General features: G+C 46.1%; 1 protein-coding gene across 9 annotated transcripts in view; it reads right to left on the minus strand.

The window, feature by feature from the left end:
- Positions 1-22,461, minus strand: part of LOC125746603 (ephrin type-A receptor 5) — a 114,880-nt gene that overhangs the window by 74,127 nt on the left and 18,292 nt on the right. For 8 of the 9 annotated variants that reach the window (XM_049020772.1, XM_049020775.1, XM_049020778.1 and 5 more), the window contains one exon: positions 6,455-6,569. The exons of the other annotated variant lie outside the window; for it this stretch is intronic. The gene's annotated coding sequence lies outside the window, so the exon portion shown is untranslated. The remainder of the gene's footprint in view (positions 1-6,454; positions 6,570-22,461) is intronic. 9 annotated transcript variants of the gene reach the window in all.

Below are 22,461 nucleotides of genomic sequence, written 5' to 3' on the forward strand. Positions count from 1 at the left end.
TGTGTTTGAGTGTCAGGAACATGCACACTCCACCATCACAATCAGGGTGGGAACTGAACCCTCACCCCAGGAGATGCATAAATTACTGCTGCATTATTACTGATTCATAGTTTGTCAGGTGTTAGCAATAGTTTAAAAGGTACCTTATTAACAGTTTTGGGGAGTAACTAGATACATGTGACATTAAATTACAATTAAATTACAAAATAAATGTAAATCCACTACAGCTACTGAGAAAAAAACATATGTAATTAAATTACAGTTACTAATCAAAATGGTGAATTCAAAAGAGTTACATCTCAATATATTCTTTTTGGTAAAAAGCTTGTATGTAGAACGTAACATACATTTTCTTGCTTTGCATCTTTTCACGATTCAGAAATGCCTTCTTGGCACATCTCCAGACGGCACAGGTCAGCAAAGCTGTTGGGACTTTGCAGCTTTATTGGCCAATTTGAAACATTAATTAGAAAAGTTATGAAAAAGTAATCAAATGCAATAAGTCATATTACTTTGATAACATAATCAAAATTGTTACATTACTCATTACATTTTAACATGGTACCTATTACATTTCAAAAGTAACCTTCCCAGTACTGTTTATTAATAAAACAAACTGTTTCCATCCCTCTAGAACCTTCAGACAGAGTCATTCCCAGCAATGACAGCCCCCCACTCCAAACAGCACACTCAAACGCTCTTTCTGTGGCTCCAAATTCAAATGCCACCCCCTCCCCCCAAAAGAAAAAAACTGCCCATCTGCTTCTCCTACCTATCTCTTCCCCTCTGGACTAACACCCTTTAGTCCACATGCTGAGTTTATTTGCATATAAATGTCTTTGTTTGTATTCATGCATATTCTGGAGGATCCCAGGAACTGTCCATAGATATGAAAATATATTACCTGCAGCGTTCCTCCGGTAGACAGGAAGCATTTAGCCCCGTGACCTCACCATGCTAATTGGTGAGGCATTCTGGGATTTGTGGATCATCCCACTTTTCTGGATTATAAAGCAACAGAGAAGCATCTTGCATTCTATTGGCCTTTTAGTAGTTTATAAAGAAAACATTAAAAAAAACAAAAGCCTCATTCGATTTTAAAATGTGAAAGAGTCATTAGTCCTGCTTCAGTGTATAAGCAGGAACCAGGACTGCTGGTTTTCATCACTCTAAAATACTTGATATCACATATTTCGGTTTATTAATGGGGAAAAGGCTTATCAGTGATCACAGTCTTCAGAAAGCATCAAATGTATGATGTCATGCGGCTTAATTTCCAGCCAGACGGAAGGCTCCGATTGCTACGCATAAGAGCCACAATTAAAGCTCAGTGTGTATGGACCCAGTAACCAGATGCCAAAGCTGCCTCTAATGGCTCCGTCCATGTCGGGTTAAGGTGACCGGCAACTTTTTCCCATTGTGGGTTTTAAGATGGTCCCACTAAAGCAATGATGGTGTGCTCTCAGAAGAGAAGCATCTGACCACAATGCTAATAGCAGTGATGGTGATACTGGCTGGGGGATGGGAGGTGGTATTTAAGGTGCATCTCGGAGTGAGAGAGGTAGTCTGGACCCCGTCTCTGTACCTTAACGCAGGTCCACCTCTGCTTTTAACAGACATTTTCTAACGATCGATTTCACCGAAAGTTTCCTGACGTTGGCTGATGTTTCCTTCCTCAACCAGTAACGCAGAGATCGTTTTTGTGATAAAGGCCCATCTATGTTCATGTTTCCTTCCCCGCCACACAGACCAGCCACTAAGGTGACACCTTCTCATCACACGTCCAATCCGTGCCATGGATTAAACGTCGTCTGTGACAGGATGCTCCTCCGCACAAAAGCCAAGCTCAGCTGGCGGGAGACGTGACGGCCACACACGGCCATTCTGACAGTCTGGACAGTGATGTTTTCTAGAGCTCGCTGATTTGACTCATCACAAACACGCAGCGCAAATTGAGGATGATGAGCCTGTCCATCCATGTCACACACAACACAATTATGCTGGCGCATTTTCAGCCCTGTATCTATTAAGATCATCAGATTTAAGAGAATAAGATGGCTGCATAACCATTTAAAAGCCAGGCAATCTACTACTGAAGGAATTCTAGAATTGGCCCTAGGTGAGTAGACAGCATGCACCCAAGTGGCAAGGGAATGGTACGGCAGCTCTCTCTCAGCTGAAGGATAAAACACGGCGTTAAATAGGTGATCACAGCTTTCCTTCACACGTTGAGCTCCCAGAAACCTGTTTTCTGTAAGAATCAGCTGGGAAAGGATTACATCCGCCCCAGAAGCATGTGACAGATGCTCGACACTCGAGCGCTACGAAAGTGTGAAGACGAGGAGCTGTCATGCAGAGCGGCTGGGAGCATGTGTCGTGTGGCCTGACCCCTAGCTGAGGCATGACACAGCCTTCAGGAGTGAAGCCCACTTTCGCCATTCCCAGTGACACATTTTAAAACCATTCACGCAACCATTCACTGCATCACACTGGATAAGAGGATGAATGGATGGATGGATGTGCTGCATTCAGGTTAAGTTCCCACTTAAAAGACTACTGTATATAGCAGAGCCCAAATCTGGACAAGACCTAGTAACTTGCACATTATGGATCATACACTTAATAATATTTAATGTTCACTTATTATAAGTTACACTAGTAGTAGTAGCTTCTAGACAAGATCCATCCATCCATTTTCCAAACCGCTTATCCTATTGGGTCGCGGGGGGTCCGGAGCCTATCCCGGAATCAATGGGCACGAGGCAGGGAACAACCCAGGATGGGGGGCCAGCCCATCGCAGGGCACACTCACACACCATTCACTCACACATGCACACCTACGGGCAATTCAGCAACTCCAATTAGCCTCAGCATGTTTTCGGACTGTGGGGGGAAACCGGAGTACCCGGAGGAAACCCCACGACGACACGGGGAGAACATGCAAACTCCGCACACATGTGACCCAGGCGGAGACTCGAACCCGGGTCCCAGAGGTGTGAGGCGACAGTGCTAACCACTGCACCACCATGCCGCCCCCCTCTAGACAAGATGACAATAATAAATTCTAGTTGTGTGACTTGTTCCACAAACTCCACAACCCTACCTACGTGTCATCTGCACTATGACCTTCAAACTGAGCCCCTTCCCGAACAAAGGTTGCTTATTGTTGGCTTTTGTTAATTTATCAGAATAAACATTTTAAATGCATTCCGCCACTTTTCTTCTGAAAGACCATAAACAGCGGTAAAAGCTGCAGGCTCCGCTTGAAGACCTATCGAGGAATGAGCTCACTGAGCCCCCTTCACTGAGGCTCGTATTGAGTTACGGTGATAACTGAGGGTGGCTTGCGGGAACAGACGTGCTTAGATCCATCGGCCGTTTTCCGAAAGGGCAGTAGGACGCTATCAAACACCGTGGCTGTTTCCCGTCGTTTTCGCATCGGCTGGAGTCGTAGCGGCCGGTAAACAGCTGGGTCTGCACGCAGGTTATCTTAGTCTATATATATAGTCCTTTGCAAATGGTCACATTCTTGTAATGCATCACAGGGATCGTTTCTGAAAACTACTTTAAAGTGTCTGGTATATTTGGAAAGGTGGACGCGTGTATTTGCTCTTATTCAGCACTGCTGTACACTACCCGTGTAGGAAATCGTTTAAGTTAATGAACACATGGAGTGGGGCACCGTACCCTATCCACCCTAAGGGGCTGGCGAGCTACTGCTGACCGTGCAGCGTGTTCCAGGGCTCTTTAATGTGAAACGAATTATTACATTTCGTTCATATATGTCACCGTACCATGCTTGAAGTAAAAAAAAAACTGAAAGTCATCAAGTTGCATTACCCAAAGGTTAAGCGTCTGTCAAACGCAAGTCATTTGTTCCCTAACAACTGCACAAAAATAATAAATCGGATTTTAAAAATTGTCTTCCCACCTCTGGCCTGAGACTCGGTTGACCAGCATAGCATCGTAACTGAGCGATCATTTCTTAAAGACATTGCCTAGATTACATCATAGGTCTATATTTAATTTTAAAAAGACACTTTAACATAACAGGAAAAAATACTCACATTTACAATTTTGCTAAATTGTCGAAAACATTCTTCTGCACAGCTGTATGAGCGTGTGTATTTTAAGGATAATACATTTTTAATTGCTAATTAATGCATAATAAGATCATTTCTTTTTGCGGATGGGTAGTTAACAATAGCGTTGTCTCAAATCTCCAGACCGTTTTAAAGGTTTCTGTTTGTACTTCAGCTTGACTTCAAAGCGCTGTAAAGTTGCACAGTGAGAAACGGGATCAGGAACCGAAGCCGCAGTCCCGTCTCTCTGCGGACGCTTCATTTCACTCTAATTCGGTCTCGCGTTGCTTCTGTCGGTTTTGTCCTAAATAACTTCCGATGTTTTCGTGCTAATCGGGTTTAAGTTCTTCAGTGAATACCCATGCAGCCAACGCTGCTGGAACCAGCAACTCTCGGATTTAACTACCATCTTAGAAATAAAGACGACCCCTTAATAATTTCATATCACAACAAAACACATTTATCTATAGGTACTCGTAATATCACTACTATTACAGAAATTGTTCAGTCAGTAAATACTAGAAATATAAAGAAAAAAATCTTCGTAAATGCACTGCCAGTTTTTTTTTTTTAATTTGTACACTTTGTTCATCAAACCATAATTCTGTGCCCTAACTGCGACTTATTTTTGTTAAACACGCGTGTGAAAAAACTTTCAGTGTATGATATGCCATCGAGGCTTTAGCCACTTCAAGCCGGCAGGAGAGTGTCAGGTGTTTACAGAAGACAGGACCAGGCTCCGGGTTACATTGTGCCTGGTTATTATTCATGAATAGCGTGAGGTGCGGCTGATGTAACACAATGACATGACATTTCTGTGTCTTAACATTAAGTCTTTTTAATGTGAATATTTTTCTCCCTATTATTAGTCTAGTTGAAAACAAACTACTGGTACATATATTTCGAAGCAGAATTAAAATTTCGATCATTTTATACATTTTTACTGCTATAGACACCATTTGGGGTGGGAAGACATATTTCTGTGATTGCCCTCCTGGTGTTTGGGCATCATCATGTACTCGCCCGAGTCGTAAAACTCAGAGTAAACATTGCGATATTAATCTGGACTGGACTCACAAAGACCCAGGGAAAACTCAGCATCAGAAAAGATATTATATTTTTAAAAATCACAATATACCGAACAGAAGCATTTCCCAGTGAGTTTTGTAAATCAAAATGCCTGTTATCCATTTGTGGTGAATTCTTCTTAACGGTGTGATAACTAACATAAATATGCTAAAAATATAAAAAAATATCTGGAGTTGTTCGAGCCCCAACACCACACCTGAGAGGAGCCTAATATAAATGGTGAGTCACATGACTAATCAGTGGTGGGTTGAGTCTGTAACACCATGTCAGAGTCAGAGGGATTGTATAGGTCTCTTATTAGAGTGACAGGTGGGTCTGGGCGGAGTTCCCCCTAATTAAACGTTTAGATGTACGCGTTCAGTAACAGCACTGCCGTTCTCTGTCACTGGGGGGAGCCAGCAGGTGGCGTGTGGGAGGTAGTCCTCAAAACGGCCCTCTTATTTACACCTGCCAGCGGTTTGTAGTCTTTCCCCCCCAGTCGCAGCTGCCCCCACTGGCTGACAGGTGTGTAGGAAGCCAATGCAGGTGTCTGCTGCAGGCTGTCCTGCTTCACCATCTTTGTAAACGGTTAGCGCGCTCGACCGCACGGCCCCAGCAGCCAGGGGCCCTCACATCCTGCCAGGGAAACGGCCAGCGTTTCAGCTGGAATTCATTAATCAACCCCCCTCCCTCTGGCCCTGCCTACCTCCCCACCCCCAGCCCCACCTCCCCTCCACAACACGGTTTCCCAGGCTTCCGTCGGGCACGGAAATTAAAACGTTCATTTGCAATAAGGCTCATTAATGAACACCTGTCATCGGTGTCTGACGCCATTAAGGCTCCCCTCCAGCACCGCATCCGCCAGCCCCAGTGGCAGATTAATAAACAAATTAGCAGCCCGTCCTTCGCACAAGGGTGTCTGCCTGACCGGGACCCACAGCCGCACCTTTCACTCCGCAGCATCTAAAAGCTTAATGACAATATCAGTAACATACCCACCTATTCTAACGCTCATCAGAGATACTGTATGTTTTTGATGGCCTACTGTGGTTTCTCAAATAGCTATGAGGTGTCTTTTTTCCACAGAGTGATGGGGAATTGATAGAATGACACGCTTCCTTTGTGCACTGTCGGGTCCTTTAATGTGTCGAACATCAGGCAGCATATTCAGACGGTCCTGACATCCCATCCAGGGTGTACCCCTGGCGCTGCCAGTTCCCGCCACACCACCCCCAACACTAACCTAGATAAGCAGCTGGAAGATGGATGGATATTCAAACAGTAGTTAGTATTAATGTACCCACCGGGCAGCAGGTCTGGGGCCTCTCTGACGCTCCGGTCTCCACATGGACGATGTGCTGATCCCCTCACATTCCCTCTCTCACCGTGGGAGCCCTGGATGAACTGGGGTGGCCATGCCTCCAGGAAAGAGAATACAGCTGTGTTGGTTTTTCATGTACTGATAGACACACGGACACAAAAAGCAGTACATGGGCTTTTAAGCAAAGGTCTGTGTATCCTATTATTGAACTTTTTGTGGAATAATGATCTCCACTTTGATTAGAGGAGGCTTATCTAAAATACGTCATACCTAACAGGAAACGACAATGTCATTTGTGGTACTGGACAAATGGTGATGAACATAAACACAATGCATTGGCTAACAAGTTGACAAGTTAACACTGACAATTAAAAGAAAAATGAGAAACACGACAGGGATCCAACACTGCGGCTGCTCGGACCCCAAATAAACTATGAGGTTGCCTCCCTGAAAATTGGAGAACATTTTGAGACAGGAAAAGGCTCCTTAAAACAACCTGACAGTTGCGTCCTTCAGCTCAGCCTTGAAGCACCTCCGTCCTCCATGCGTTCAGCAGATTTTATCCATGGCGGTGTGACGAAGTCGGTCGCTAACGACGGGTGCAGGAGTGTGACACAAAAGGCACGCCGGGGAAGGCTAAACAATGATTAAGATCAATACGGTGGCCATCAAAGGAATGGAATCAGATTAATTAAAATAAATTAGATCGAAAACCCCTTATTTCATGAGATAAGTGCATATTCCGCTTCTGCAGGAAAAACTGAGTTTCATTATTGGTTACGTCTGTCATTTTATTTGTTATTGTAGCTGGATAAAATCTACGCCACGTTAACGGGGGTCTTTTGCTGAATTCGAGGTTCTGCTCTGTAATTCACTTTCTCCCTTCTCCTTACATTTTAATGCTGATTTTTTTTGTGGGAAGTTTAATATTTGCTAAGTGTGCAAAGTAGCCCGTTGGCTGTATTTGCTAAAGCTTTGCTGGGTGGACGCGAGAGCGCAATGCGCTGATTTCTGAAAGGAGGCCATCAATGCGAAGCCAGACACTGCTTCCTGGGTGAAGAGATTCCCATGACGATGACCTGGGGGGTGGGAGTATGTAAAGCAATTGGGGCGAAAACATCGACGTCCACCTGGAGGCGATTTGGGTGCTTTCATAAGCTTTCTTTCTCATGTTCCGTCACCCCGCTCACAAGAGTCCTCAATGAAACCACCACCCTTTTCGGAGGGTGTGGGGGGGGGGTCATCGTGTGAATGTCTTATAATTCACATCCCCCCACCCACCACTGGAAGTCCGTCGTACTCCACCCATGGACGCCACCCAGTTCTGTCAGTTCTGTCCCTTTTAAGCTGCTGCTCGCGTCCACTTTCTTGCGTAGCTGCTAATTAGCCATTTTCCCTACCTAAAAATACAGGGTAAAATATAACCTTTCAGGGCTAATATTTGCCGGTGGAGCCACACGGTATAATTAAGTAGCCGCCAGTTCTATAGACTGCAAATGGCTCATAGCTGGTTTTCACCTGGGCGTAAGGTTGCTAAGTACCTTAAAATGCATCGATACTTATTAAAAAATGACATGCCTATGAGCCAGTTAAGCAATGCTCAAGTATTATTTTAAATACTTCTGTGCATAGTCCGTATCAGAGACACATAGCACTGTTTTAAATTTGCATTTATGGTATTTTTTCCATTATTTTGCTCTAGAGTGGGAAAGACCACAAACAAATAAATATATTGACTTATAATGTAAGGTGCAGGTGGTCCAGACTGATGGTGCCAGTTACTCTGGTTCACCAGGGAGGGGTCTGGCTGTTTGATCATTATGTTTGGTAGGGGAGGCTTGGCTCTGAGTTTCTCTTCCCAGCTCCAGCTGCTGGGAGTTCAGGGGTTAAGGGGGATCGCGGGTTTGCGTGCATGCAGGGTCCGGCGCATGCCGCCGTTTGGGGCCCGGTCAATCGCCGTGGCGTGTGTGTGGTCCAGCACTCAGCGCTCGCTTACTCCGCCTGCCACCCCCCTGAGTGGAAGTGACAGCCTCACCTGCTGGGCGGGGGGGCAGATGTGAAGGACAATCTCCTCCTAATTAAAAATGCATTCCCGGCTCATCCAATCAGAGCATGTGCATCCCCCCCCCCCACCCGGCCCGCAATGCGTAATGTCAAATTTGGTCAATGACGGAGGCTCCCCAGCTCAAGGCGACACAGTGAGGGGGGGTGTTTGCGTGCGAGCCCTCGGTTAGCGCTGGGCGGCTCGGCCCAGCCGATGTTCACACAAGTGTAAACGCGCAGCGCGCATGAGTGCCCCTCCCACCCCAGCCAGGCAGCTCCGGCCCCATCCCAATGTTTTATTGAAGCCGCTTCCTCCGAGGGGATCTAAAAATTCACTCAACGCCCCCGAGTCTGTCTGTTTTGGCTGCTGAGAATGGCTCCCAATCACAGGGAGATAAAAACATCAAAATAAGCTTGTGCAGAACTGACATGAGCTTTCCGCCCCGCTGAGCGCGGCCGGGCTGCCTGCTCGCACGCTCGCATACATGCTCACACGCACAGAGGCAAACCCAGTCCCAGCCTCCTTGGCAGCGGGGCCGCCATCCCTTTTACCGTGTCTTTAACCTGGTTTTCCCTCTTTAAGGGCTTCCTTCTTGTGACTCAGAGGCCTGGCGTGTTACTACTCTGCACGTACAATTGCACGGGAAATTTTACTTACATAAAAATTCTGAGGGCAGAAGGAAAAATAAGGAAAAATAATTGGTATTGTAGAGGACAATTGTACATATTGTAGAGGAGGTGGATCCAAGCGTCTAGAGGAGGTGGGACAAGAGATCTGATTGGCTGGTCCCCCCCTCAGTTTCTTAAGTCAAAGAAAATGTTTAAAGTTAGTTATCTGGGTAGTAAGCATATATTAAAAACTTACTAAACACAATTTAACTTTAGAACATATTCAGATTAAGAGTAACTCAATAAAAATCAACAAGAATTTCTTCTGTTCTCCAAAAAGTTACTGATATCTTGCTGAATGGTCAGATGAGCACCGCTTCAGTTCCCAAACCTCTCCTCAGGGGCACCCCAGACATTCTGTATGTAAATTTCACAACCAGATCAATTAATTCATCAATCAATTTAAAAAATCAGTTAACTAGCTAAGTAAGGTATTGATTAGCCATTTTATATATGCTAGTGGTCAAGTAAAAAAGTTCACTGCAATATTGGATGGTTGCTGGGGAGACTTTAAGAGAGGTTTGTTAATGGCTAAGCTGACACACTTTTGCAGAAAAGATAATATAGTTTTGCACCAACATGAACTGTACATGTATATTTTTCTGTAGGCAACTGTAGGCAATTGCAGCACCATTCTGTAAAATATCACAGAGAGATACATTATATTTGCAGGAATCAGGACAATCTTCACACACTTTGTGACTTTTTTAAACAATACCGAAGCAAGTGTCTGTCTGAATCCTGCCCCCAAGGTCTGGAAAGCTCTCGTCAAACAGCAAGCACCACATACACAATCTTAACCCCTGATTTTTGAAGAAACAAACAGATTTTCTCAGAATATCTAAATGTCTCAAGGCACAATCATAGCGTAAAACCAACATATGGAAGCGATACTGGAGGAGCAAAGGAGAAATCAAGGTGGTCTGGTTTCTTTGAGCCCACCATGGTCTGTGTGACTGAAACCAACCTAGATCCTAAAATAATCCAACCCACCAGTCTGGGAGAGCAGGGCACTTGCGTCTCACCAGGCTATCCGGGACACTCTCCCATTAATAAAGGTCATTTTTGTTTTTAAAACACCAATCAGATTTCTCTGTGGGGATTCATTTTTTTCCTCTCCTTTAACATCCTGTAGTTTCTCTAGTTCCCAATTTTTTATAACAATGCACATTTCTTTTCTGTACATACTTTTTTTTTGTGAACACAGCTGTAGGCTGGAAGGAAATGGGTGGACGAGGTGCCCAGACCAGATCGTTCACATTTAATTGGTGGACACCTCTGGTCTGCAGGCTCCAGGTGCTGTGCTTCTCACTGATTTGGGCCCTGAAGGTCTGCTCTCCCCTGGTCTGCTGTAATAACTCACACTGTTTTACTCTCTGAACCGAGGGGAGGAGCCAAAAGACATCTCCATGGGATGTAATGTATAACAAATGCTCAGAATACACTTAAGGCACACTCAGAACACACTTACTGTAATTATTAACACATTTAAAGTTAATTGTCGAATCTGTAAAGAAGGCATTCAAGTAAGAATTTCCTTATATCTGCTGGTGTGGTACCTTCTGATCGGAAGCGTGCTAATCTAATACCCATATTCAAAAAAGGGGATAGAAGTAACCCAGCAAACTACAGGTCAATCAGTTTAATTAGAATTACTAGAAAAATAATGGAAGCTATAATCCAAGTGTAAATGGCAGATTACCTGGATTCTAATAACATTCTGAGGGATAGCCAACATGGATTTAGGAGAGGTAGATACTGTTTAACTAATTTACTTGAGTTCTTTGAGGAAGCTACAAGAGAAATTGTTCACAAAAGGTCTACAATTTGATCTACTTAGATTTCCAGAAGGTTTTTGACAAACAGCTCCTGCTTAAGGTCAAGGCTGCAGGGATTTTAGGAACTGTACAGTAGCAACTTGGATTGAAAACTGGTTAACAGACAATAAGCTGCAGATAATTATTAGAGGCACAAAGTCACAGTGGGCCTGCGTTCATAGTGGTGTACCGCAGGGTTCAATTTTAGGACCACTATTGTTCCTAATTTACATTGATCATCTGGAGTCGACAGCATCATCGGCGATGCCACATATCTTTCTCGTGTAATTCTCGTGTAACTCGCTGAAATCATATTATAGAAACATGAAAGAACTAAATCTGTAATCTGTCTTCTTTTCAAAATGGCAATTGTCGGAAATATCAAAGTTTTTAAAATCAGGTTAAATTGGCAAAAAAAGTAAAGCATGTCACCTTTCTTTGTTTTACCTGCATCGGGGGCGTGTAGCATCGCCCTCACCTGAACATCACTATTCGCATTATAAATATCCGCATTTCCGCGTATTCAAATCGCATTCGCATGGTAATTAGATGAACAACGCCGTGGTGAAACACGACCCAGATACATCCCCATCAGCGCCATAAAAGGGGGCGGCGGGGGGGGGGGATGTGGCCAGCTGTCAATGGCTCATTCATACGCATGAAATTTGCTATATATTCAATGAAAGGAGCCCAGAAATAGTGACATGAGTTAGGTTTATCTTATTTATTTATCCAACTGAATGTTGCAACTACACTATTTAGTCATCTTCATGTAGCTAAGACTTTGGTGATCAGATATCTGGGATCAAAACAAACTTCCACCTTTGCTTATTATGGTCTTTTATAATGTTTCTGCAAGTGCTCCAAACTGCATTTTGCAATGTCTATACTTTGATGTCAAATTATGAACTTCACATAAATCTGACATATTTATAAAGTACACTAAGATTAAAATGAGTTTAATGCCAAATCAAATATATAAGAAATTATTTATTTGCCATGAATTAAATTTATGATATTGAATGAGATGTGTGGCCATGCCCCAGTCAGTGAAAATGTGTTCCCTACCCCTATACCTCAGAGGGTTAATGATATTGACACCAATACGTACAGTATACTGGTTAAATTTGCAGAGGACACCAAGGTGGGTGGTGTAGCAGATACTGATCAAGCAGCAGAGAGGCTACAACGGGATCTGGATTTAATTAGGGACTGGGCTGCAACCTGGCAGATGAAATTTAACATAGATAAATGTAAGGTAATCCATGCAGGGAGCAGAAATATGAAGTACAGATATTTTATGGGTTCCACGGAAATAAAGGTAGCTGATTACGAGAAAGATCTCGGTGTGTATGTTGATGCTTCCATGTCTCACTCTCGCCAGTGTGGGGAAGCAATAAAAAAGGCCAATAGGATGTTGGGTTACATCTCTAAGTGTGAGGTTTAAGTCAAGGCAGGTGATGCTACGATTATATAATTCCTTGGTAAGACCCCACCTAGAATATTGTGTGCAGGTTTGGTCACCATACCTTAAGAAGGACATTACTGCCATTTACTCATGATTTCTCGTCTTGTTTTATCATCACACGCTCAGACACACTTAAAACACACTCAGATCAGCACACATCAGTCACCTTCATCTCATGCCTGAATGGTGAGTTATGTGAAGAAGTGCTTGTCCCTCTAGATTGGCTCTACCACTATTTTTCTCCTTAAATTCCCCCATTTTTCCTTCTCTGGCGTCCATCCACACCACAGGACATCATACTGTGACATCGTGCCCCAGACCCTCACCAAATCCGATTCTGTTCAGCTGCCATTACATCGATGAATGGTCCTTCACCACAATACTCCATGCTGAGGGAGGGGGAGGTGCGAGACTCCCAGTCACATGACCAACATCATTAGAACCCTCCATCTCAATCTGGATGAGCTCGCCACATTTCAGTATTATTCTAGATCTGCTACCATGGTAGCCACTCAATCAGAATGCATGTATATCAACTGACTTTTTGTCATTTCACACAGAAGAATCGAAGCTGCTATTCTGCAGAGCAGCAGACAGCCTGAACAAAGAAAAGTTGAACAACAAACACTGGACAATAAATAATAAATAAAACATAAAATAAACAGGAAAACACAAAAACCACGACAAAGTGCAAATAGAACAAATACAAACAGTACACAGAGCAGCTGTGCAGCAAGATTCCCAAAGTGTTCACTCTGAAACGGTGTTGTCACAAGGTGTGTGGGGCACAGACCAGGGAAGTAAAGGCAGGACTCCAGGGAAGACGGAGAATATGGGGTTTGGTCAAAGGGAAGACAAGTAGGGAAACAGAATAGGCAACAAACTCAAAATGATGTTAATGGCCGGACTGGAGAAACATACTCAAACGCAGACTTAAATACATCAGACTAAGTAATAATGACAAGAAATAGCTAATAACATGGGGATTCCACATGAGGTAGCGAGTGGGGCGTGGCACATGGGAGGATCAGACGAGCAGGGCATGAGAGATGCCCACATCCAAGGTGTGGCTTGGCAGTGAATTCAGTCCAAAACCCCTTTCTCTTGTACACAGAATGTATTAGGAATCAAAGGCATTTCCAGAAACATTACCCAAACATTTCTCTGGCTTTACTTGTTCTGGGTGGTGTGTCCTCAGGCCAGCTGGCCCTTCACTCGTCCTCCAAGGTGCCAGGACACCTTTGCTGCTAGCAAAATACCATGACCCCGACACCAGTGAGTCACTGCTATTCCCCCCTACAAGCCAAGCCCCCTCCCCCCCCAGTATCATTGTCAGTTTTCCTGTACGTCCTGCACGCATCCCAATGGCAACGTTAAATCGGTATTTGCCCCCCTCCCCCACTGCCCTCCCCCCGTCTGTTCTTCACTAACCACAGGCTCCCATTGTCGTAACCCTACACCTCTACCCTAGTGATCTTCCAGTATGGGGGACCCCAGCTTGGTCTCTCTCAGCCAATCAGCTGCAGCTCACTGGTTGCCCCCCATTGACCTCCCACGTGCATCACAGCCGTGGAGATCGAACGCAGACCCTGAGCAGGCAAGAGCACAGCTCTGAGGGCTGTCTAATTAATTTTTCATTTACAACTGTTCTGTTAAAGCCCAATCAATTTGGGATTACGTTTACAGAAGCAGGAGGTGCTCGGTCGTCACGTCGCCCCCCCCCCCCCCCCCCCGCGCGCTCCAGACTGCCCCCCGGAGAGACATAGGAGAGCAGAGGTTTGTAAGTAACCCTGCTTTTAATTACAGGCCTGACACTGAGCATCGCGTCACCCACAACGAGAGCTTGGCGGCAATACCGAGAGGCCGAATCGCCCACAGAGGTGAAAATGTTACCAGGAACTCGATTAACACGCCGTTTACAACTCACAGTTTTAAATTTAACGTGACAATTAGCATTTTCAAAATGAAACTGTCACACGGCACCTTGTGTGAAAAGGTAAGCAGGTTTTAAAACAGGTGTAACGGATGGTGCGAGGACACACTGTTTACATCTAACACATGTTTAATGAGTCCTTTCTGGCTTCGTTCAGGAGAAAATAATTACTGTAAATGTTCTTCATAGGATTCCTCTAATGCATATGTGATACTTTATTGATTTCAGTTTCAAGATGCATTAAACTATCACCCAAATCAGTGATGTAGAATTAGATATACAAGACATTTTAATGGCCTTATGTATTTAACACAAGCAAGGGAACAGCACTGCAAGAATCACAGACACACAACAAAACAATGTACAAGACAGCAAGAATCACAGACACACAACAAAACAATGTACAAGACAGCAAGAATCACAGACACAGAGCAACACAAAGTAGGAATCACAGACACACAGCAAAACAATGTACAAGACAGCAAGAATCACAGACACAGAGCAACACAAAGTAGGAATCACAGACACACAGCAAAACACTGTACAAGACAGCAAGAATCACAGACACAGAACAAAACATTGTAATGCACATAAGGAATCACAGACATAAAGCAAAACACTTAGACAGAGCAGGAACCAGAGGCACAGTAAGAATCACAGACAGAGTAAAATATTGTGAAACACAGCAGGAGTCACAGACACACAGTAACACAAAAACAGGAATCACAGACGCACTGCATTCATGAAGCACAGTTAGCTAAGTTCCCAGCTATCCATGAGTGTCACTGATGGCCTCATAAATAAAACGACAATAACGATAATTCATGTCGAATGGGGGCAGCGGAAAACGGCCTCATGGGAGGCGCTGCTTCAAGCAGGTGCCCCCCAGTAGTGACCCACACCATTTATCAGGATACTGGCAAGGTCGCAGGGCATCGAGGTCTGTGCTTAGGTTCAGGACAGTACTCCTAAAGGCTCCGGAATGGGTCTCATTTAAAGACAGGAGGCTGTGCTACACACTTATACACATCGTGTATAAAGGGCAGGCTGTACATGTGACTACAGCATAGATTCATGTTATTTAGAGGGGATTCTCTGTATTGAATGGAGACCCGCAATGGCCTTCACTTAACTTACTATTGAGTCACTATTCTGAATAATAAATGCAACAAACCAGTACAAACCAGCTGCTAGGAGCATGTAGCCTATTGGGGAGGGGGGCGCTATATTTCACAGGTGACTTCACCGCCTGCATTCCAGCATGACTCTGGATTCACAGGCTGGCTAAAATTACGTTTATATAAATAACAGAGCTCGGTAGACCTCACACCCTTCCAGGGGCTATCAATTTGAGAGAAAAGCCGGACATACGACACGCATCAGAATGCACTTTTGGTCAAGGTGATCCGAGCTTATTATGGGTTGTAAGACAGATGGCTTTCAGACGAACATCCACTTAAGTGGTCATGTGGTATGGGCTATTCAAAATGACGCATTTGTCTATGGGAAGATCATCCCCCCGCCCCCCAAAGGAAATTTGGGTGCACTGACAGAATGCTTACAGTGCTGGGACGGTCGGTAGGGTGAGCGTTTTGCCATCATGCCAATCCTAGTCACTTTTCAGTGCTGTGAAACCCCATCTATACAAACTGGCCCACTGTGATCTGCGCACACTGAGACTCAGACCAGTGGGAAGGCTGACGTTGCTTTAAGAATACCTGCCCAGTATGGGAGACCCACGTAATGCCCAGTGATGCCGTTAATCTCCACTTCCTTTATCTTTATGTATCTGTCCTTTCATATAATCACTCAGGCAAACCCACATGAACAGTCTACACACCCAGTGACGGGCCAGGAATCAGACCCAAGGTCCCAAAGGTCTGTGGTCACAGTGACACCCCTTCCTCAGAGTATCTTCAGAAAAACACAGCACTTGCATTTCTAAAGTAAGATCCTCTATGCATGTTTGCAAAGATACACTTTCTTTGTAATTAACAGAGGTGGAAAGTTCAGGTCCAGAAAGTACAAATCCAGACCAAGGTTTTGTTTCCACCAACCAGCTGAGTACTCTGTGACTGTGACTTTTTACACTCAAGTGGTTGGTTGAAACAAAACCTTGGTCTGGATTTGTACTTTCTGGACCTGAACTTTCCACCTCTGGTAATTAATGAGTAATGACCCTCGCCGCCGGTGTGAATTATTGCAGACCTCAGTCTTGTTCCCCGTGTCTCTCTTAAAAGAGTTTTTAAATAAGCTGTGATGCCCCACCTGTAAATCACTGAGATATGAAACAGCACAGTGAGCCAAGGCTGCAGTGAGCATGTCACAGAGGCCAGCTCTCACGCAGCGACAGCTCTCAGTCTCTACTCTCTGCGAGTGTGAGGGTCTTTTTAGATACAGACTGAAGAGAGTGGCGGTTTTAGGAAGACAGTTAAAGCAGGACTTTAATGTATTATTACAACAACCAATTTTATGTGAAACCAAAAAAGTGTGACTTTTCAAAAAATGTCTGACAAAGTGTTGTGCAAAACAGCACCACCCTTAGGTTGAAAAATAGAACTTCATTGAAGCAAAACATTTTCTGCCTGGCTAAATTAACAGAATTCATAGCATTGCTTGTGATCTCCTACTTTGAAATTGATTGGATAGTTATGGAATATGACACATTTTTAAACCTGTTACCCACCTAGACTTTCCAATTGTTCACGCTCTTGTGTGTTCTCGACGCACAGATTAACCATTCAGAACGTGAGTTCAGTCATCAGGCAAAATAAATTCACTTGTTCACCAGTATTCCTTACTGGTTTGTGGACAAGGAAATGGTACACTCTAAATGGAAGAGCCAAAAGTTTAAAATACTTCTTCATGTCCTGTGTATATATTGTGAATAAGAAGCTTAATTTTTTTTGCTGTTTTTTTTCTTTTTTTGAGCAAAAGAAACATGTCAGTGAAGTTGTGCAATTAAGTCTTTTGGGATATGTGAGGATTAGAGTTTGCACCTGTCCCATATATTGCACGATCGCCCCGGAGATGTCAAGCCTCTCAGGTGGTCACCATGCGTAGGCAAATTACAGTGTCACACAGCTGGGATCCAACCCGCCTCTCCCCCGAACATGCTGACTAGGCAGGGGGGTTCCAAGCCTGGGGGGGAGGTCACACATAAGGGAGGATGCCCCCTACAGGCACACGGACAAAATGAAGGACACTCGGCGCACAACAGTCTTTCAGCTGCACGCAACGGCATTTTTCAAACCCCCCACGCGCCACAAGACACCCCCGCCTCTGCTTCCCATTGCCCTCCATTCTGAGTTGGAGCGCGTCACAAAGCGGCCCGGCTGTCTGCCTGCTCGGCCATCTGGGAAGCTGCTTTGAGCCGTGCTCTCTGCATTCCGTCGGGCCGCCTTCCGCGCCGAGCGAGAGGGAGGAAGAAAAAAAGAGAGAATGAAAAGAAAGGGAGAAGAGGCGGTGGTGGCCATCTACATATGGTTGGTATTCAGCGCGCCGCCACTGCCGCGCCAGCCCGCTGACTTTGATCATGACTTTGGGATGGAGGGGGACGCGGAGCGGGAGAATACCAGATGAGCCGGGGAAGCGGCCACGCCACTGACCCTCCCCCTCTCCCCGCTGGCGTGGACAAAGGTGACGAGCGCAAGACCCCAAAGGTCAGCCGGATAGCAGAACACAGGGCCTGCGCCTAATCAATCAGGCCGTGCAGAGCATATGGGGAGCCTGTAACCTGCGGTCGGGGGACAGGCAGCGGCAGGCCAGCATATGGACCGGGGAGACAAAGGCACACGGAAACACATCAGACATGAAGCATATTAATCAGGGTACCGAAGCTGGCGTCATCGCCTTCTGTTTGGGGTTTTTCCTGGAATAGTATAATTAGCCAGTTAGTTTGCTGACACATCTAATGAGGCACTTTTATCGTTTATAGAGACAATATCGTTTATAGATGAGGAGGTACCTTAAGCTTATCCACACATTATGTTTTCTTCTTTTCCGGAGTAAATGGATTATGGGGGGGGGGCGGGCTGTTACTGAACCCAGACCCTTCAGGAAACCTCTGCAGGGGGGCCGACATCACCTGCCCCCCCCCCCCCCCCCCCCCCATCCCCCAGCCACCCCCTGCTTCCCTGTGTGATTTGAAAAGCTATGGCCTACCTCCCCCCCATCCCACACACTGTGCCCCCTCCTCCCTCCCACCACCACCTTGCCATTGGCACACAGTGGCATCCTGGGAAACATCACCATGGGGAGGCGGCATACAGGGCACCCCCAGAGGCCTCAAAAGACGAAAGACCAAAAAATAAAAATAACATTTTTTGAAAAAGCACAAAGAGGTGCCCCCCTGCCTTCCCATCATGCCCTGCAGCACTCTTGCACGTTACACAGTCTATCCTCTGTGCGGTTTCTGGTGGAAAAACATCCACATTTATTCGGCTTTCTTAGCTGGCGAAGCACCTCTATAGCGCCAAGAAAAAACTCAAATTAACGTTTATGGACATCGGATACCGTTCGGGTGAAAAATAAGGGCCTCCTTATCCCAGTGATTTTGAGCGCTCAAGGCTCTCTGCAGACCATTTCCAGAAAGGGCCCCAATGTCACAGGGGTGGTTTATGCAATTTTCAGGTCTTATAAAAATTAGTCACATGGAAAATAAATGAGGTATTTGGACGTCGCCGCGTTAATTGAGTGGAAGGGAGATTTAGCGGAAAGGCCAAGAGATCGTCCCGCCGTCGCGTCCTGTGGATCGACAGCGCTATTTATCTGGTCCCCGGCTCTGCCCCAGGGGGCACGCGGTCGACACCTAGCCGCCACAATCACCCAGCTGCCGTTTCCACGGCGGCGGCCAGATGTGATGGGGTCAGCGGTTTGTTTCGGCGGGGGCCGGTGGGTTAATGATGATTGATGGCCGGCGGGCATGGCTGGCGTGTGTGTGTGGGGGGGGCATTTCTGGGCGATGTTGCGCTTCATCTTGCATGGAGAAGCTCCGCCTCCTTGGAGACCACGCTAAGGGACTGCAGCCCATTTCGACACCCAAAGACGTCGCCAGACCCGAAGACCAGCGTTGGTTGAAAGGCAGCCTTCCATCTTAGTCCATGTGTTATAATTATGGAATGCATCCGCCTGCCTAATCTTCCCTGATAACGAGTATTCTGTTCTCACTCCTAAGCAAAATGCTTCCATGCTTTAATTTCTCTAAAAGAATTTTTCAAACCCTAAATACAATCAGTTTCTCCTCTAACCAGCAGCTGCCTCACACATGAATTCAGTGAAAACTGTGTTTTTGATATCACCGCAGGTTTAAAGGGAAAAAAAACAACAAAAATCAATACCCCAGAAGACGCGACATGAAGCGTTCAATACCCCAGCACGAGCCTGAAGCTTTTGTTGGTCTGGTCCATGCGTTTTGCCATCAGTTCATTTCGCCTTCTCCCTTTTTTTGCCGTTCAGGTATTCACACGGTCCCAGGCTACCAAACTGATGCCCACGGGAGCTGGGGTGAAATTACCAGATTGCTGGCTGCTACGGTCAATGATTTCTGTGCACACATGAAACTGCAGCAGCTCTGGGCACACAACATGTCAAAATTTGATTCCAGTTGATTATCAGGCTGCTGGTTAAGACCAAAAATAAGGTTGCTATGGCTAGCAGCAGCAGACTAGCATTGACTTGATAGCTAGCTAACTAGCTACTGTATAATATCTATATTGGTGGAAATATTTAAACTGAGACCAACAGTACAGAACCAAACTAGATATGAAGATGAGAGTCCATGTACTCAAGAGGAAGACACTGTCCTTTAATTCAAACAGGCATTCTACCAACACCGGTTCTGATCAACTCGACCCAAATCCCATAGCAGTATTCCCAGGATAGTGTCTGGAACCAGGGCATCATATTTCCCCATAATTTTAAGATTATTAACCTGAAGTGTAACAAAACAGCATCACTCGGCCCGAAACATGCAGTTCAGTTGATTGTTTTTCCGCATATGGTACCGGTCGTAGCCTTGGAGGAGACCAACCGGGTTTGTTTATGGCCTGGATGGGATGCCCCCCCACCCCGGTAGGGGATTCGTTATAACAGACATGTGCGGCACTGTGTGCCGTTGTTCGTCCCATGGTTCATTTATCAAAGGCCGGGGTGGAAAGCGGCCCCACAGCCGCCATCCTGCGCTACATCATTAGCCCCTGATGATTCCCCGGGTGACTCCACCCTGCCTCCCCCCTAGCTGGCTCCTCACTGATTGATAGGTGTCCTTGGAAGCCTCCCTGCAGGACAAGGCGCTGTGGCAGGTCCTTGTCACTGTCAATCACTGCCGGACCCACCCCCTTCCCCCGGTCTCATTTAGCACGAGCTGCGTGTGACTCCAAATATAGATTGGGGAATTTAAAAAACAATTAATTTGAAGGGGAAGACAAAGGCAGGTCTTCTATCTCTCATTCCCTCCACCCCTGGACTCAATTTATCCTGTTTACAGCAGAAATGGGAGGTTGGTTAATAGCTGCCTCTGACTTGCATTGGGACGGAGGTGTTTAATCCAAGAAACGAGACTTCGTCGGTGCGAGCGGGGATTTTCAGAGACGGGAGAGTCCATCATTAGAGGGGCGTGTTGGGAGGCCTGCTAAAAAAAGGCGCCATTACCGAGGCGGATGGAGGCCTGTCCAGTGATATGTTATCACAGGCCCACCTGACAGCCCACTTTCCTCAACGGCATCCCCCCCTCGCGCCGCCCTATCCACCTAATGGATGCCAGCTTGCCGACTTCCTGCCGCGAACCCGGGATAATCTTTCCTCTTCCCACTGAAGGTTGACGTGTTCCCTGCTGGTGGTGCAGGGGCCGACCAAGCCACGGTCCACGTCCCGGCAGAGATTCCTGACCACAAACAGCTTCTTGCAAATGCAGATGGGCTCCATGACAAAACGGGCCCGTCACGGCGAGCTAATCATTAACGACCTTCGAACAAAGCGCCGCTCATTAGACCCCGGCCGCCTGATGACCTACATGGGCCTTTAGGTTCCAGCTGGTTGGAGTGTCAGACTTTGGGTTTGCCGGGACGTGTGGGGTCGTACGGAATTGTAATTTTTAACCGACCCACAGATTGAGTGAGATTGGCAGTTTGAGATTGGGAGTTCACAGGAAGTTGCCCCAAAACATTATCGCGAGATCTTTCACATCGAAGAAATGACTGTTATTTTACCACTTCTGACTGGCTGTGTTAAGCTACAGCTCATCCCTCACTTGATGCAGCCAGCAGAGTAGACGGAGTCCAGGCCTAACTCTGAACCACCACCCGCACCCCCCGCACCCAGTGCTGTCAGGCAACTGGCCCACGATAACGTATTAAACCCTATTTTTCTGTGACCATGCGGTTGTTTGTCCTTCCTGGTAATACAATAGCAGCATTTTAGTGGCAATAAAAACGGGGCAAAATAGAATCAACAGTTTCTTAACGAGGCATTAGCGGGCCCTTCTGGGACTGCTCGCCGTAAGTCCATTACTTAGCTACTGGCTCGCGTGTCTCTCTCTCCAGATGGCGTTCGCCTTTTAAGCGTAATGCGACACTGCAGGCGGCCGGGCACCCCCCCCCCAGCACGGCTTTCTAACCTCTATGGGGCCGCCCGTGCCGTGGCGATCAGGGCCAGGCGGGAGAGAGGGAGTGGTGGCAGCGTGCGGGTTTACTGCAAGAAAGGCAAGCCGCGCTGACATTCCAGACGGGGGCCGGTAATGCGGGAGACAGGGCTGTCAGATCCCGCTACAGGAGGAGAGATACTCAGCTTATCTGGGAGGAAATTCAATTACGCTACAGTGTGGCACTAGCTGTCCCGAAAGCCGACACCCGCGGGCATTTCACGGGGCGCCGACATTAGGGAGTGGTGCACGCTGGCCATCATCGTCACCTCCTAAACTCCACTGTACGGCTCCACGCGGCTCTTCTGTTTAACCAGCAGCTAAATGGATACGACTCAGAAACAACTGAACTGGTAGCCAAGTGTACGGTGTAATGAATACACACAATTGGGGATCGTCTGCAATTGAAGATCTTCAATAC

This window comes from Brienomyrus brachyistius, chromosome 7, assembly GCF_023856365.1.
Source record: "Brienomyrus brachyistius isolate T26 chromosome 7, BBRACH_0.4, whole genome shotgun sequence".
Taxonomy (NCBI): domain Eukaryota; kingdom Metazoa; phylum Chordata; class Actinopteri; order Osteoglossiformes; family Mormyridae; genus Brienomyrus; species Brienomyrus brachyistius.